The following is a 19409-nucleotide window of genomic DNA, read 5'->3' as shown; positions in this document are numbered from 1 at the left end:
GCCATTAGACGCCTTTGCTAATGTTAATGAACACAAATATCGTTTTGCAGCCGCGATGATGCGCCACATGAAACAAATAAAAGGCAGAATAGATTTTTTTTTGTTTTTCTTTCTTTCAATGTGCCTCGGGTCAATTGTGTTTTTGCAGCTGTGCTTCAATTGCAAACGAGTCAAACGCGTGGGCGTGCTGCTTAATTGACGAGAGGAAATGAATTTTTCTTCGTGTCACTTTTGAGTGACAAATTTCGATGTCATCCCTCCCAAATGAATGGCCAACACGTTTTTTTTTTCATCAGATGTGAAAAATGTCTTTAAAGCTGACGATTTGTCAGAGAGGGCAAATAAATTGGACAAAATGGTGGATTACCAACACTTTGGATACCGAGGTTGAAATATTGAGATGAAATATTTTGGGAAATCAAACAACACTCCCCCCCCCACACAATCTGTTTAATGTTTAAATAAAATACAAATTATTTGTTTATACATTAAGAAACGTAATTGATGTTAGGTTTCAAGAGATAAATGTTAACATTTTTCTTGTAAGCCCCTGGTGAGCTATTTTATGTTTTTTTTAAACCAGACTTGTGGGCTACTCTTGTTGTCCTCGGGGCTAACGAGTACCCGCTGGCACCATTTATTTATTTGTTTATTTATTTATTTATTTATTTTTCAGGATAATACATTATTAATAAATGTCGCAACTGCTCACCCCTCCCCTCTCTGCTGAAAAAATTAACTTCATAGTTGTTTACTCCTCATTTATGCAAGCGGCCAATCATATTGTGCCTTGCTTAGAAGTCCACAAATAAATAAATAAATAAATAAATAATTAAATCCTGCTCATCAGTAATGGGAAGTTTTTTCCCCTCCCCTCGCGCCAAAATCGAATCCTCAACCCCCAATGCGCTGGAGAAGACCGTTAATCGTGTCCTGAATTGTCTTGTCTCGTTAATTTAAAAACAATTCAATGTTCATACCACCTAACCTATTTTTACCAAACTTTGCCGCTCGAAAAACCTACAATCCTAAAGCGACCTTTGCTGGTCCTCATAGTCGATCGTGCCAAGAAAAGAACGAAGAGGAAATGTTTTATTCATTTTCTCACTGACTTCTTAAGCGGCGTTGCTACCAATTTTGTTACCATTTTTGTGTGGGTGATGTTGTTGCCAAGACAAAATGCCATTAGGGGGAAAAAAAAAAAAATTAGATTGAGGAGGATAATGTCGGTTACTATATCAGCAAATCATGCACTTTCCAAAAACGTTTCCTGGCGGCTGTGAAAAGCGGATCGTGTGCTAATATATTCCGGCAAATTCATTCATCAGTTGTCTTGCAGTGTTTCGGAACTGATTTGTTTTTGACGCAGAATAGATCCTATCGCACCTTTCCAGAATGAGCTATTTTTTTTTTTTTTTTTTGGGACAAAGTCTAAATCCCAAGGGAAATTGCAAAGTTATTATGAGGCGTTATTGTCGGAAAAAACTCTCAGCATTCGCCCCAACAATGGCGCATTGTTTGAAGAGTTAAATATCGCCGGACAGTATGGAATTGCAGTAGCTTAAAATGCGGAGGAAAAGTTCTTTTTTTTTTTAAAAAAAGGTTTATCGGACGGGCTCGCAGCGCAGACGTGAAAGCTTCAGCACAGCCCACATGATTTTGGGCAAAGCAGATTATGAATATGCAATATTTGTTCTTGTCCTTGCTGCAGCCTCCTGTGATGGTAATGCAACCCCACTGTTTATGCTAAGTTATTCTCCTCCTGATTGGAAAAGTAATACTGGGGAGCCTGGAGCACGTAGATAGGACTTTTAATTTGGTTTGGTGATGCATTCGCCGCTCTAAACAAGTAAGATGGCGGCGTGATCTGAGACATGCCGAGATGAATTTCCTGCTTTTTTTTTTTTTTTTTACGGTTAGACTTTGTGGGCGTGGCACCTTGTAACATGCCGGTAATGAGATTCTTAAGTGAGGATTAAATTTGAAATGTATATAGGAAGATGGGAAAGCGAAGAGAAACCCGAGATGAACTGCAGCGAATTGAAGTTTTATTTATTTATTTTTTATTGATTTTTTTTAATTTTTTTTCTTAGTTCAAGTTTTTCCACCTGGAAAAAGAAGAATGTTTGCTCACCCGGAGGCAAAACTATTATTTGAGAAACACACAGCCTGCTCGTTAAATATTCTATTTTGCCAGTGGCGGGCTGTGCATGAAGTATCGGAGCTATTTTGAATTTCATTTTCCGTGATCGTGCATGTTGTTGAAATGTTGGAGCAAATACGTACTCTGGTGTGTTTCAAGCTGGTTGACCTTTGACCCTGCTTTAAGGGGAAGTCAACCCTTAAAATTTAATTACAACAAAACGTTCAACTGCTGGTCCACTCGTAAACCGATTGCGGAAAATGCGTAAAACATCTCAAGGGCGGCCATTTTGTTTACTAGAAATGACATCACAGCTGCCGAGGGTTCAGGTAACGACCAATCGTGTCAGATTCAGAAAACAGGTGAGCCATGATTGGCCGTTACCTGAGCTCCTATGATGTCATTTTCTGTCGGCAGAAGTGACAAAATGGCCACCCCCCCCTGTGATTTTGCTGCTTAAATCGTATTCCACAAATGGAATATTAATCAGAATTCCATTTTTCAGACTAGTGAAGGCGCCTAGAATATTTTATTATAAAGAAAATTTTGGGGGTTGACAAGTGCTTTTTTTCTCTACTCGGCTAACTTAGCACGTATTTGCGTTAGCCTCGAATGCCTCCATTGAAACGCTCTTCCACAAATTTTGTGAGGTGAAGAAAAAAATGATCTTGTCCTTCAATACACTTCATTTATAAAAGGAAACTGACATCAGCACGGTGTCTCGTCTCCCATTCATGAAAATCTGGGTTTGAATCCGCCGCTGGAACTAAGCTAGCTTGTTTTGCTACGGTGCAATCAAGGATCTTCTGTGTATCCATTTTGAGGGATTTCCAATATTTTTGGAACAAATCTAGAATTACTTATTACATGTCACTAAGACAAATTGCTTGTCAGTCAAAACGACCATCAAATAAAACAGACAATGATGCGATTCTCTTTTGGATAGAGCAACGGGCGCATTGTTTGAGCCATAAAAAATAAAAAAAAGTATACAGAATTCTCCAAAACAGTTTTAACTTTTAATGCTTTTCCACCTCGACTGTGCAAAGCAATTTAACATTAGGTCAACCCCACCAGCACCTCGCGACCTTTTGCTTCTGTACTAGTGACAGTCTCTTAGTCCACGGACTTGTAAGGTTGGCTGCAGAATTTTATGTGTGCTTTGCGTGTGTGCGTTCCCGCCAAGCAGGTCAATGTCAAAAGTTCACTGGAAACAAACTCCTTTATCTACTTTTTATCTGCCGCCGCTTTTCCAGGCCCGACGTCAAATGAATCCAAGTTTAAAAGCTTTTTTTTTTGTTTTTGGCGGCAACAAATACTCTCATTCCATTTTGGGAGAGGATTGAGAGATGACTCCCGTCGACTCCTCACTGGTTAATAATTAAAAACACTGATGCTCTTGTCACTTTCCATAAATCACATTTTAGCGCTTGGTGTGTCACGTTTTGTGCGCGCCCGCCGCGGGAGGTGTTAAACTTGGGAGACGTGACTTGCGAGGTGACCTCCGCGGCGAGATGATTGATTGCTGTGTTTGGGGAAGTGTTTTGAGGCGTTGCTGACAGTTGTTTGCCGCGCAGACTGTTTTACGGACGTGTTAAATAAATAAAGCTGGTGGTATACTTGGCTGGGCAGATAGGGCCAGCAAGGCTGGAAACATTTTCAACCTATATATATATATATATATATATATATATTTATATATATATATATATATATATATATATATATATATATATATTTATATATATATATATTTATATATATATATATTTATATATATATATATTTATATATATATATATTTATATATATATATATTTATATATATATATATTTAAATATATATATATATTTAAATATATATATATATTTAAATATATATATATATTTAAATATATATATATATTTAAATATATATATATATATATATATATTTATATATATATTTATATATATATATATATATTTATATATATATATATAAATATATAAATATAGAATTAGTAATATTGTAATAATATTAAAATATATTTTTGGAACATTTTTAGGTAAATATTGATGCTTCACTGCTTGCAATAAATTATCATAATTTATTAAGAAAAAAATATATATATTTCTCGCTATCTCTCTTATTAAAAGAGAAAAGTCTACACGCCCCTTTCCAAATGCCAGTTCTTTGTGGTATTAAAAAAAAAAAAAAATAGACCAAGACAAACATTTCAAAGCTTTTTCAACATATAACCTGTACAACTCAATTAAGAAAGTAAAAAAAAAAAATGCTTTAAGGTTGCACAAGTGTGCACACCCTCTTAAAACTGTGGATGTAGCTTTGCTCGGATTTCGCCAATCGCATTCAAACTCACCTGAAATGGGCGCACACCTGCCACCTACTAGTGCCTCTCACTTTAGTTGGATTATTTTTTTTTGGTTGTTGAGAAAATTCCGACCAAACAAGACAATACAGTGTGACTTTTTTTTTTTTTTCCATGGATTAAAGCTTTCGAGCACTTTTGTTTTGTCGCATCTGCTGTCTTGGGAGATCAGAACTGCTACTGAATATCTCATCTCGGGCTCTGAAACAAATTCTCCTCACATGCCATGACATCCCATAATGACGCCACAGGTACTTTGTTGTTCTGTAAATGAAAAGCAGTTTAGTTTGCCGTCTGAAAAACAAAAAAATAAAACAAATTATTTCTCCGAAGCAATTTAGTGACTCACCAAAGCATTGTAACCAGAGCAGCCGTAATGTTTCTTCCTTGATTTCCGCTTATCACCAAGACCAGAGGGAGGTAAGGCACGCTGATCTTCTTGACGCTTTTTGGGGGCCCCGTTTCTTTCGCCCGTGAGACCTCGGTTATAAATTGTTGACAACCTGCAGCAACTACTGATGTGTGCTCTGATAGCCCGAGCCTCCAAGTCCAAGGAGGATAAGGAGATAAAGCCGATAGTTTTCAATCCAACACTTTGTCATATCTAATAATGAGAATGTTCCCTCACACGTCCGTTGAGAATAATCAATTTGAGCGCGGGGGAAAAAATAATTCAACAAATTCTCCTTGCAAATTTTCTCGCTGCGTTGTCATGGCAGAGCTTGGATGTAAATAGTCGCAAATAACAAATTCCCCGCGCGCATTCTGACATGTGAAAAGGGCCGGATGACATTTAGATTGTATTTGTCGCTCTCTGTGGGTGAACCGTGTCAAAGAGCAAATCTTCTCTTTTCATCTCGCCCCCATCTCTAATTACTGTGCAGCGAATCGTGTTATTTATTTATTTATTTTTTTCTTTTTTTTTTTCGCCCCCCCCCTCTCCGCTATTGATATCATCTCACTGGCGCATTCTGGAGCTCTTATGTGAAATATACGCAAACACGTTCAATGGCGGAGAGATTTGGGAATCAAGTTAAGTGATGTCACCCGAGTGAGAGGTCTTTCTTGTCGCATCTGTTTATATTGTATGGCATGAAACAAAAAAAAAATTCAGTGCAAGTCCTCAAACCTTTTAATTTATTTAGTTGCTTCCTCTTTTGACACATTTCTCAAAATCAGACTTTTTTTTTGTATAATGCAATTTGGCATTTTTTTTTTGTATTATTTAAAAAAAAAAAAAAATTATTTTATTTTTTTTAATATAAACGTTTCACTGTTTCCTAATCACTTAAACGGTGAATTTTGTGACGCGCTTGAGAAGCCAAAAAAAAACGGTAACACTTGCGGAATGTGCGCATGAATGCTCAACTTTGCCAGTTTGACTTTTGGCGAGTTCGGAAGGAAAAAGATCATGATTGCAATTTTACCTGCATTCTATCCTTCATCTGTTTGATGTCACCCGAGTTGTAAAGGCGCCAAAATAAAAGTACCTAATTTCACGTTATGGTTTAAACAGCCTAACAAAGCAAATAATTTGTTTATTAAGCGTAATTAAATTTGTAACTAAAATGTAAAATGAGTGAAAAATTATTTATTTATTTATTTTTTTAAAACTTTTCATTCATTTTTTTCTTCTTTTCAAGATTGATTTTTTTTTTCGATGATTACAAACGTGCCCTCATTTTTTTTCTTGATCCCATCATAATATATTTAGTTATGTGGATTGAGAGTAAGGAATGGAATTTTTTTTTTTCTTAAATTTCTTCAAGTATAAATTATAATGCATGATAAAATCCATCTTGGGCAAGCTTTTATTGGTCAAACAAAATATAAAAACCGCAAAAACCTGATTGCTGCAAATTACCATGCACTATAGTTGTATATTGTATTTTATTTCTTTACAATTTCACATGCACCTGTGGCTCAGAGTAAAAGCGAAGCATGGAGAGCCCCTGTTGCCAAACTACACAAATGCAGTCAATGAATGTGGGTGATATTAGTTACTTACTACTTCTTGCTCATGACTTTTCTTTGTATTATAATATACTATATCTTAAATTAAAACATAAATGAGCAAATTTGTCAACAAAGCAATCTCTCCGAGCGATCGAATATGCCCCTTGAGCACAAAAGTTTTCCCTCTCCTGCTCTATACTTGCAAACTTAAATCATTTGTGAGCTGGGAAAAACTAAAAATATCACCCCGATTCACACTGAACTGCGGCGGGGAAGAATGGGGGAATAATACCTTAATAAAATAAATGATGTCGCCCGTCAATATGAAGAGGGGCCCCATTTAAATAAATCCTATTATCAACATGCTGAGGCAGCCGTTACATGACAGAGATGTGCCGCAAAAGCGAGCGAGTGAATGACAAAGAGGACAAAGGTAGGCGAGGAGAGCGAGCGGGATGGAAAATTGCGTCAAAGGGGAAACAAAAAAAAAAGAGGGCAGGCCGGCGCTGGAGGACGGCGGGTCGAGGGGACGCCATCACGCATTCACTTCACAGTCCAACCAATTTCCAGTCTTAACCTCATCCACGCCGGTTGATGATTAAGACCACAGCAGGGGTCACCTTGCTCCGGCGTCATCCGAAAACCCGCAAGGCTTATGGATTCATGACATGCGCACGGTCGCTTTGAATTATGTGCCAATATAACAAGTGGAGCGCTCGGAATTAGAAAGTGAGACCGGCCAAGATACTTCTCGACCAAGAAGGCTGATTGAGCGCCGCGGCGGGGAAGCGTCGTGCTGTTGATGAGCATGTGTTCTCTTCATGGGGACATTTCTCAACTTGTCATGTGTTCGCTTTATAATTCAGCTCGGATCTGCGCAAAAATGGGATTGGACGGTTTTTGTTTGTTTTTTTTTAAATGTCGTTGCTCTTTAGTCATTTTGTGAATTTTTAACAGCCGGAATTTTGTGAAAATATCAAGAGTATTTCTAATTTATTTGATCATATTCGTGAAAAATTCTAACATTCCATTCTAGCATTTTTGTAAAACAAATAATAGCGGTGTCCAATTACCAGGGCGGCCATTTTGCCTCAGGGCTCAGCTTAAAAATGTCACATGACCAAAACCGTAATGCAGGCGAGACGTGATTGGTCGTTACCTATGATGTCATATTTAGTCGACGGCGAGTGGCAAAATGGCCGCGCCCTCCCCTCCCTAAAAAAACAAAAAATGGCCGCGCCCTGAAATCGATTAAAAAAAACAGGTGGACTTTTTTTTTTTTTTTTTAATTAATAAAAAATATTTTATTCATATTCCACAAAAACAATATTTTTCAGAATATTGCGTTTGAACTACTCGGTAAAATATAAAGACTTATTTAATTTTTTTATATATAAACTTCAAACAAAAAACACTATTCCACACCAAAAACATCTCACAAATGCACAAAAAAGACATTTTTTTGTACTCCGCCCATTATGATTCCCGCACATTCCCATCCTTCCTCACGTATCCAATTCCCGTGCAGACAACCGGGTTAATACATTTGCCACTAACCCCCTGCGCTAAATTGCTTGTCGTGTAGTGGTTTCGGCAGTCATCAAAGTGGCTGATTGCTGTCCATTCACCTGTCCTGACCTCTGACCTTTTGCCATCAAAGTGTTAGGTTACATGAAGTACGCTAGAGATGGCTAATAAGGTCGCCTGCAGGTTGCTTCCATGTTCAAAAAAAAAAAATGTTAGTCATATATTTGCACGGATGTTCAGAAATGTAAATATTTGAGAAGATTTCAGGTTGGAGAATTTTAATTTTTTTTCCCCATTTCTGCACAAAATTAATAATTTTGTGGATTGAAACAAGTAAACAAACTCCGGGCAACAAAAGTGAGTTCACCCCGAAGTGAAAAGGTCCAAACTTAATCCATAGCGTGCAAAAAAAAAAAACACTTTTTTGCGAGTCTAGTTGCAAAGTAAAGTTAAAAAAAAAAAATAAAATAAAATAACATTGGAAAGTTTTATTGTGTAAGCCATCAATTCATCCCGTAAGCGGCGTGTTAAAGACGCTTCTCGGCGGCGGACGATGCGCACGGGGAAGGCAAGCTTGAGGGGAAACATTTGAAATCTTCTGTGGAGAAGAAATGAAAAGCATCGGGGTCGCTCCGTCAACATGGCCCGCATCAACCTTTTGTTTGAATAAGCGCCGGCACCCCAACATGACCCGTGGGCTGTGGGTGTGAATATTTATAGAGACGGCGCAGAGGGGGAAGATGCTTTGCTGAACATGATCCCAGGGAAAAATGCATCTGCTCGTCCGTCTCGCGGCAACAAATGCTTTACAAAGCACATTTGCAGTCAAAAAAAAAATGCCATCCATGCATGAACCCCCCCCCCCCTGCTGTAAAACCCACTTTTTGCTGTGGCCGCTTTCCTCGCTCCGATTATCGCCGCTTTTCACCTTGAATGTCTGACATGAGTTACGGGACGCGACGGGATTTTTAACTTGAATGTCACGCCACATTAGATGTCCTCGACGATGCCTCGCGATGGGTCTGCGCGCGAGTCGCCCTCGGGCTGACGTGCAGCTATCGATAAAACCGTGCCGCCGTCCGTACGTTCAACCGGCATTATTACAGTTCGCTTTTTTTTTTTTTTTGCGTGGAAATCCTTGAAAAGCCCCTCAAAGGATCTGATTGGTTGACGTTTTCAGATATCGATGCGGTCCGGCCGGCCGTTGGAGTGGCAGCTTGTCAATTTCATTTCGGTTCTTGCTGCGTTGTTCCAAACGTGGAATGTTGAATTTGTTAAAAAAAAAAAAAAAAAAGAATTCTCCGCAGTTTACCAGATGAGCAGAATTGCACTGCTTGGCTGCAGCAAAACTAATTTGGATATAAGTTGGAATTTATTTTTCACAATTGAGAGAGTGTGGTGAGAGGTGTGTGCGGCTAGCTCGGCGCTAGCTATCTACCAAAAAAAGTTAACTTCTTGGGAATTATCAACTGTTTTAAATTCTGTTTCATTCTATTCTTTTTTTTTTTTTTTTTCAAATTTAATTTACATTTTCTATCTAGATGTTTTATTTGCACACATATACAATCCCGGTTTTCAGGACATGTCAGCTCAGGCAGTTTTGGGAATGTTTTCTTCAGGCAGATTTTTTTCTCAATGACAGAAAAAAAAATTACAGCAGTTGACATGAAAGTTGTGAATAATTAACCTTGAAACCTGCGTACATTTTCACGTTGCAAGATTATCCATTTTCTGGTCCAGGCAAAAAAAAAAAAAAAAAAAAAAAGTCCCAGTTAGCGATGACAACACAGCTAGCCTGATAAATGCAGTTCCGTAATGATTCTTTCTTATCGCATGTTTTTTTTTTTTTTTTGCCTTTGTTACCTGTCAAAATGTCGTCTTCATAAAAAAAAAAAAAAAACATTATCATACCAGTTGTGTGTGATAGCATAGCAATAGATCAAGTTGTCTCGCCCCATTTGTCTTCTTGGACTTTGAATCTGCACGGTCAGCGGGAAGACTTGAAAAGTCAAGTTTTCACTTTATAATAGTTGACCATGAAAAATAAAAGTCACGTTTACCTCCAACCATTTTCCATTTTTTTTTTTTTTTTAATTAATTTATTTTTAGATTTGCGAACCAGCCAGGCTATGCTATTAGCATTAGCATCAACGATCACGCGAGCGATTTGTATGAACGAACAGATATAAATTTGCCTCTTTTAATTGAGATTAAAAAAAAATTCTGTATTAATTATGCAACAATGTTTTTGCTACTTGCATGTACTTTTTTTTTGGTGTGTGCTTAAAGCTGTTAAATGATAGCAAAGCTTCACACAACTGTCTTGTTCTTCCTTGCGAGACACTTTAATAATGCCGCTAACAAGGGCTGACAGAGAATTAATACAAATTAAATTGGACCTAAATGTGCCAGCGAACTTTTTTCATTAACGGGAAAATGACAGATATGATTATTTATGTATTTTTTTTTTGAGGGGGGGGGGTTAAGATCCTCTCGCCAAGAGGCACGCGCAATAAGCTGACATGAGTTATTTCATTGTTTTGAGCTTAATTAGCTTTTGATAAATCTTGACGAGGGCGGGGTCGATGAAGGCGGGGACGAGGAAGCGTAAAATAAAACGCCTTTGACAGACTGATCGCCTCCGGGGTTCCGTCCCATTACGGTGGGGGGGGTTTCATATATTCTGCTTTGAATTAGGTTATAATCATTTACAGAGGGGTGGGGTGGGGGGGGGGGCATATTGCAAGAGAGATGAAGAGCGCTCCTCTGTGGTTTATCTCCCCCCGCGCCGAAGCCATTCGTCATGTAGTAGCGCCACGTCATACTGATTATGCTTCGTCCATTTTGAAAGCGGAGAGGGGCCTAAAAGCCGCTCTAAATGAGTTAAAGCCAAGCCAGCGAGAGCCACCGGAGAATTCGAACGGGTGAGGCTGGCTCGTTCAGATCGGACGTAAGCCGCTCTCGAATGTTAGGACGAGGAATGATGCTCCATAGAATCAAATCTATCGAACACGGCATTCTGATTGATATTTGAGCGGCAGGTGGCGGCCATTTTCTGTCGATTGCAAATGACATCACAGTAGCTCAGGTCGCGATCAAATCGTGACTCGGGTTCAGAAAAAAAGGTGAGCCGTGATTGGTCGTTAAATGACCTCTGAGGAACTGTGATGTCATTTAAAAAAAAATTGTTTTTTTAGTCGACAAAAGTGACAAAATGGCCGCCCCCGAGGTGGCTAAAAATGCTTAACTCATATTCCAAAAACGCAACATTAATCAGAATGCCATGTTTAGACTAATAAAGGCAAATAGAACATTTTTTTTTTTTTTTTAAGGACTTGACTTTCCCTTTAAAACTGCTCAAATTTGAGCCGACTCTTTCCACATCATACTTCTTTTTCTCGCGACCCCAAAATGATTTATTAGGCTTAATGGTTTGGGTTGTCATTTGAAACCTGCCCCGTGAAATCTGTTCCTTGTGACACTGACGAGACGCATTGAATCACCTTTCTTGCTTCTTTATTTTATTTTTTTTCATTTTATATTGTACTGGGTGTGCCGTCGCAGAAAAGTGTTAAAAAGATATTATTTTCAAGGGTACACCATGTCTTTCTTTTTTCGCTGTGAAACGTGACTTGGGGAATGTCAGCGCAAATGTTCTTCTTTAGATTCGTACTTGTCAAAAGTTTTGCCGTGCTTTGTTGGTAGGATTATCTCTCTTCAGGAGGTCTTTGGATACTTGCGATTCATTTATTTGATGGTAAAGTTCTTTTATTGGGTGCTTTTAAATTTTGATTGGTGTGCATTTATTTTTTATTTTTTGAGGGTGCATCTTTTTTGGACTTTTTTTGTGTCAGATGTTTTTTTTTGGGTGAGAGTGAGATGTTCTTTGGCGAGTGTGAGGTAAGAGGTTTTAGGTGCGAGTGATTTATTTATTTTAATATATTTTTTGTGTGTGAGAGATTTTTGGTGAACCTGATATTTTGTCTCCATTAATCTTAGAATTCATTTATTTATTTATTTTTAATGTGAGTGAAAGTTTTGCATGAGATTTTTGGGTGAGTATAAGAGTCATAGTAATGGTGAGGTATTCATTTTATTCATTTATTTATTAATTTTTATTATTATTTATTTAGCTTGTGTTTTTTTTTGTATTTTTATGTACGTTGACAGTTTTGGCGAGTGTTGGCAAGTTTTTTTAAATTTTTTTATTTTTTATTTAATTTAATTTTATTTTTATTTTTTTTAGCTGGGTTAATGAGATTTTTTTTTGACCAGCGAGAGGATTTTGGGTGTCTGCGAGTGATTTTTTTTTTTTTTTGTGCGCATGCGTTTAGTCTTTGTGGGGAGTGAATGACATTTCCGGCCTCACAAGTGGCCCAGGAAAAACCTGAAGAAATGCAAACATTGTGTGCAATATACCTCATAGACACACACACACACGCACACGTGTGTATAATGCATATCTGTCATGACGCTGATATGTCCTAACACCACCACGCTTTCTTTCACATCTGCATGCGATGCGGCTGGCTTTCACTTCCTCGTTAGCGTACTGGACAGCAAGATGAATGTATTGCCATGCATGTTTTGGCGCAGTATATTCCAATGTTTGTGCTGAGTACGCCGAATAAGAAGCGTGTCCTCCACCTTGTCCGGTGCGTGGAAATACCGAGAGCGCCACTCATCTGTCTTTGTTCAACGCCGCTATATAGTGAAGGCAAAGATGAATGCAGTTAATAGACTGTGACACAGCCATTAAAGACCACTGTAATAGAACCCCCCCCCCCCTTCCTAACTTAGGCATGCAAGGGTAAATGTTTGAAGACCAGTCGGCGTTACGACTCTCATCTCTTCTTCTTTCACTCCCATCATGCTTTGCTTTCATCTCCTCATTTTTAGATCCACCCGACGCCTACACGGCCCCCATCTCTTCTCAAACCAGACCCTTCCGATTCTCCCCCCCCCCCCTCATGCTTGTCCTTGAAACTCTACAAACCTTTCCGCCTGTATCAAACGGTGGCATGTGCAGTCAGGGTTTCATGAAATAAAGTTCACACATATCTAGAACACGAACAACTCATAATCAAGTAGTGGCAAGTCTGAAAAAAATAATAAATTGCTTATCTTAAAGGGGAAGTCACCTGATTTTTCCTTTTTTTTTTTTTTTTTTTACATGAATATATTCTATGCGCATTAAATAGTGTAAACACGACTTCTGGTTAATATTTTGTTTGTAGAAAATGAATGAAGCAGTAAAATAGCCATCTCAGGTGGCGGCCATTTTGTCCCTTCTGTCGACTGAAAATGACATCACAGCTTCTGAAACCAAGTGAGTTGCATAATAAGAAAACAAAAGAGTATCTCAGGTTTTGTTGTGTGTAAAAATGCCCGCCTCACCCCCCCCCCCCAAAAAAAAAAAAACTCCTTCTCCATTCCTGTATATTACCATATCAAATCGTCATTTATGGTGTAGTTGATGAGTGTCACCTGCTAATGGCGGTTGTGTTATGTAAAATCTTGGATGGGAAATCATTGCAAAATGGAGACTGGTCATATTTTATGTGGAGTGATAATACTCGTGATGACCACTGGGAAGATTAGGCAAATTAAAAAAAAAAAATAAATAATAATAATTTAATGTAAAACCTTCCATCATTTCATTTTTCCAGGACTGCGTCTTATCGAAGCACAGCCTCCCACACCTTCCACCTCGGGGGCACAACGACGTTGTCATCTGGCTCGGCCACGCTTGACCGGATGCCACCTGCGGTCGCCGCGGGAGACGAATGAAGGTAAAGACTTGCGGATATCTTTTAATGACACATTGCGCTGTTGTTATTGCGCAAGCCCTCACTTTACGGCTTGCTTCTAATTACGAAGTGATGTTGTCACATGTTGGATGCCCGCATCACAATTAACACTTTTTGTTAATCTTGTGGAATTAGGAAGAACTGATCTACACTAGAGGTGGCTAACAATAAAACTAAAACTGTGAAACATTTGCAATTCATTTCTAGAGATCACATTTTTTTTTTCCCCCGCCCCCTGTTACTATGGCGACCATCGTCCTTGAACGCTATTGCAAGGTTATCGCAATCTCTTCTCTGACTGGAGTGGCCTGAGCCATTTTTAACCTGATCCCACTTTTGCCACCTTTCCGCATAACACCCAATCGATTGTGACTAAACATTCACAACCGCCTGACTTTTTGGGCCGATCTCGCCCGCGTGCGCGTCTATCCGGTGTTGCAAAATCAATTAGAAAGCTCATCTTCTGCAGATATCGATGTTTCTCTGTGTAATAAGAGATGTTTCTAACCACTGACCAGCATTGCTTCTGTGTCTGCTGTCAGCTCACTTGCATGAATTCTTTAAAAAAAAAAAAAAAAAAATACTGCTTCACAATGCCACTGATATCTTTGAAAAATTTGAAAGCGTTTCCATGCTGCAAATGAGTGTGGCCTCTTACTGACTAGCAATTAGTATCGAAGATGGATGGATTGTCATCTGTTCTTGTATTAGCATGAACTTTTCCTGACTGATTTGAACTCGCACGACCCCCCCCCCCCCCCCCCCCAGTGATGACTTTGCTATGCTGCTCACAGCCACTTTTGCCGCGTTTGCCTTGCTCGGAATCATATTTTAGGAAAGCCTTAACATAATCCGCGCTTTAATGCAGTGGTGTCAAACTCGTTTCCCTGCGGGCCACATTGGAGATATGTTCCCTCACATACATATATGTATCATCACATCAACCTTTTATTACGTGCACAAAATTGACCCCGCGTTTCATTTTTGGATATTTTTAACAACCAAATTAAAAACCGTGATAACCAAATGTTAAATATTCAACAATTTATTTCAAAAAGGGATTTGTTGAAAAAAAAAAAAATATTAAAAGTGAACAAAAATTGCTCAAACTCAAGGAAATCTGTTTAATTTAGACAAAAATAGTGCTTTGCCACCGTCTTTACATCAAGGAAATGAGTTGAAGTGAATTGTGGGGTTTATTTTAGGGAAAGGAACTATATTGGAGTAAGATGAGGAGTTTAATTTTGATAAAAAGAAGTGCTTTGCCGCCATCTTGGCGTCAAGGAACTGCGTTGAAGTGAGTTGTGGAGTTTCTTTTAGACAAAAATAGTGCTTTGCCGTCATCTTGTGTCATCTTGATGTCAAGGAACTATGTTGGAGTAAGAGGAGGAGTTCCATTTAGACAAAATTAGTGCTTTGCCGCCATCTTGGCAACAAGGAACTGCGTTGAAGTGAGTTGTGGAGTTTCTTTTAGACAAAAATAGTGCTTTGCCGTCATCTTGTGTCATCTTGATGTCAAGGAACTATGTTGGAGTAAGAGGAGGAGTTCCATTTCGACAAAATTAGTGCTTTGCCGCCATCTTGGCGTCAAGGAACTGCGTTGAAGTGAGTTGTGGAGTTTCTTTTAGACAAAAATAGTGCTTTGCCGTCATCTTGTGGCATCTTGATGTCAAGGAACTATGTTGGAGTAAGAGGAGGAGTTTCATTTAGACAAAATAAGTGCTTTGCCGCCATCTTGCCAACAAGGAACTGCGTTGAAGTGAGTTGTGGAGTTTCTTTTAGACACAAATAGTGCTTTGCCGTCATCTTGTGTCATCTTGATGTCAAGAACTATGTTGGAGTATGAGGAGGAGTTCCATTTAGACAAAATTAGTGCTTTGCCGCCATCTTGGCAACAAGGAACTGCGTTGAAGTGAGTTGTGGAGTGTCTTTTAGACAAAAATAGTGCTTTACCACCATCTTGTAGCATTTATAGACACCCTTTTCCTTTCGCACCCCCTTGTCTTTACCGCACCTCCTTCCTGAAATCCGCGTTACGAGTCGTCGCTCTCCTAAGCACGAGCCACCATGGCGGTGAACCGAGAGGACGCCCGCTCGGAATTTAGTCGACTGGTAAACGATGTCATCCGCGATACGCACATGCAGCCCCCAAGGCCTCGCTCATTTTTCATTCATGTCGCACACATGGAGAAAATTGTGCTTTTTCTGCCGCCGCGCACCCGCCTGAATAAAACAAGCTGCACTTAGTCCCAAAAAAAAAAAAGTCCTGCATTATCACATCGCATCACATCATTAAACGATGAATTGTGCATCCTTTGTTTAAATAAAGAACTCCTGCGTCGGCACTATGAAAATGTTACTGCGGCAGAAGTGCAAACTGTACAGTCGGATTGAACCGCAGCGCGACCTTTATTCTTCTCTGAACAACATAAATCAGATCAAATGGGAAGAAAAAAAAAAATGACGTCTAACCCCAAAGCTGTTAGCCTTTGCGCCCGCTCGACGTCCACAAAGCAGTGCGCAGGTTCACCTTGCTGCCATGGAAATGCGGCGCTCAGCTCACCTCCCGTCGGCGGCATCCCGCTGCGATCAAAGCGCGACCGTGCGCTCTCTCGACAATGTCGCCGCACGCTGGATACATGTATTTTAATTGCTAAGGGGGGGGGGGGTCTGCGTGTTCCTCTGAAGTTCCATGCTGTCTTTTACTGTTTGAAAAACAGTATGCATCATCTGTGGAGCCGCTATACTTTTTTTATTTATTTATTTATTTTTAATTTCTTCACAGGCAAGTCAGATTTAGCATAATAAAGGCGGCTTTGAGCTCTGAGAGTTAAGAGCTTGTACAAGAGGCAAAAAGGTCCTCAACTGATCGGCAGTCTTATAGTTGTTGCTCCCAAAAAGCAAAGACAATTTATGGCCGTGAGGATTGTGTGTTGAAGTGAAATTTGCTCATTTTCGTTAGCCTGCCTTAGCATGTGTCACATGTTAGCATTAAGCCAGCACAACCTTTTTTTTTTTTTTTTTTGGTTTCCTGGCTTTTACACGCGTTTTTTTTTTTTTTTTTTTTTTTTTAAACGTTTTATTTTATTTATTTATTTTTTTAAACTCATTTTGCTAGCTTGCGGGTTTAATATTGGCATAATACAACCGAGAGAATTAGCATCTTGACATGAATAAAGTATTAATGTAGATTATTTTTTTTTTCCAGCCTTGAATAATAAATAAATTGAAATAATGCATTTTTTTCCTCTTTAAAATTTTCAGTCTGTTGCCGGAACTTTTTGGTGTTTAAATAAACAATAGTCCATTTTCCCGTAGGTGAGTTTTACAGTGCGAGACGATCATTTAGCAACGTGAGACAACTCGTCAAGCGTCAAGGTTGATCCGTTAACGAAAGTGGATGGCCCAACCGCATTGCGGCTATCGTCGGCTTCGGAAATCGACAGCACCTTGCTTGACAATAACAAAGGAGTGGATGGCTTTTATTGTGACATTGTGCGGCTCTGGCCTTCGTGTCTGGAGTTTATGTTCTCAATGTGCTGTGTGTGCGTTTTCACCCGATCCCTCCCACATTCCGAAAATTTGCGTTTTATTCATTGAAAACTCTCCATTTGATGGTGTGCGCCTGGACAAGAAAACGGAGTGATGGTTAAAGGACAGTTGTCGAAGGAGGGTGATCTCACGTCAATCGCAAAGTATTACGCCGCGTTACAGTCGTCAATAACATTTGAAAAGCTAAAGTGTCTCGAAGATGGTCCCAAACCATTTTCAAGACCAGCAACTTTGAAGTGTATAAAAATTGATCTGTTTGTCGTGAGAGCAGAGCCATTTGGGATTCGTCAAGCGTGAAATCTTCATGAAATGAGTGTATCAATCAGAAAAAAAAAAAAACACAGGGACAGAGATTGAAAGATGATGGCAGAGAAGGATGAGGAGCAAGATGAGCAAAAAAAAAAAAAAGACTATTATTTTCATTGAAGTCATGTGTTCAGCTCTCCCTTAGCACCGTTCTGCCGAAGTCTCCGTGTGCAGAACGTAGCGGCTGATATGACAAGCAGCTCACGTTACATACGCAAGTGTGTTGATATCTTGTATCTGGATGCCCCTAATAACACCAGATAAACGCTTTGTATTGGCCCGCATTGTCGCACAGCCGCTGCAAAATTGAAATTCTTTGCAACAGCATTCAACCAGTTGGCCCCGTTTTGCTTTTTCCTGTGCTGAGCGGCTGAGCTCACAAAAGGAAGCCAGAACACGCAAATGTTTCAAAGCGATGCATAATAATTATTTTTTATATTTGTTGTGCACTTCCAATTCACTGTCAATCGCAACGAAATTGACAATTTCACCTTGCGTATTTAAAACAACCACATAGATTAGCTTTCCAGTCCGTTGTCTAAATGCTAATGCTAATTAGCATCGATGCTGCGGTGCTTATAACCTGTCAAACGTCAGATTGAACTTGCGACTACATGTAGTATTGTAATGTAACAGTCCTGTCATGTATTCTTTATCCTCTGCAAGGATTTCTTTCTTTCTTTCTTTCTTTATTTATTTATTTATTAATGCATGATTTATTTATTTTTTTTATTAATTAAGTAATTTATTTATTTATTTATTAATTAATACATGATTTATTTATTTATTCAATAATTAATTTATTTATTATTATTATTATTATTATTTTTAAATTATTTATTTATTTATATACTTATTTATTTATTTTAAATATCATAAAACATTTCTCCGAGTGTGTCGAAAACGGTCTCCGTTCAGACGATAGGTCGGGCAGCAGCTGCAAAGTGTGAATGCCGCGTAGCTAAATATCGCCATTCCGTCGAAGGTGCGGGTTGAAGAAAGACGGCTCGAAAGCTTAAAACCCGCAGTAGTTCTCCATTCGCATTCCCATCCGCCGTCAACACCCGCAGCTTGTCTCCTCTTCCTCCTTTTCTCATTGGTGTGGGATTGAGAGGGAGCGAGAGAGTAGCCTACCTGAAAATGAGAACAGAGGTAGAGAAATAATTGCTTTCTTGTCTTTTGGGGTCCGCTCCCAAACGAGAGGTGTTGGAGGCGGCAGCGGCGGTGGTGGTGGAATGGGCTGGGGGCATTACATCGCTGCGTGAGTCTGAGGTTATCTTTGCTGCACAATCTGCTGAAGTAGCACATTAATGAATAGTGTATTAAAAGTTTTGAGACCGCGCTACACAAGAAAAACCGACGATGGCATTATAAAAACACAATAGCATCGATTGTGTGACGACAATGAATTTGTTCCATGACGAAGATCATAACTCTGATATTTTTATAAATGTATTAAAAATGAATGGTAACTCAGGAACATCTGTGTGCACAGAAGGGGGCGTGGCCTAGTGATTTAAATTAGAAACCTGGACGTTTTTTTTTTTTTTCATGGTGAGCTTCTGTACATGATTTTCTAGATTACTCCGAGATGCTTGTGAGTGGTCTAATATTTTTCTTTGCATTAGGAGAAAAGCAACGTTATGTTCGTGTGAACCAAAAATCCCAATCACTGTAACGTAAATGCTCAGTTCATTAGCTTTGGATGATGGGCTGCCCATCCATTACATGCTTAATTGGCTT

The 19409-nt window shown here is 39.0% G+C and overlaps 1 long non-coding RNA gene across 1 annotated transcript in view; it reads left to right on the top strand.

Annotated features, from left to right (window-relative positions):
• LOC148317507 (uncharacterized) overlaps nucleotides 1–19409 on the top strand; it is a 30866-nt gene that overhangs the window by 939 nt on the left and 10518 nt on the right. The window contains exon 2 of the long non-coding RNA XR_015840022.1: nucleotides 13668–13790. This is a non-coding gene — a long non-coding RNA (uncharacterized LOC148317507). The remainder of the gene's footprint in view (nucleotides 1–13667; nucleotides 13791–19409) is intronic.

Source organism: Idiotropiscis lumnitzeri, chromosome 20, assembly GCF_059441095.1.
Source record: "Idiotropiscis lumnitzeri isolate Australia: NSW breed Sydney's pygmy pipehorse chromosome 20, RoL_Ilum_1.0, whole genome shotgun sequence".
Taxonomy (NCBI): Eukaryota; Metazoa; Chordata; class Actinopteri; order Syngnathiformes; family Syngnathidae; genus Idiotropiscis; species Idiotropiscis lumnitzeri.
The sequence above is the reverse complement of the archived record's forward strand: the minus strand, read 5'-3'. Positions and strand labels throughout refer to the sequence as shown.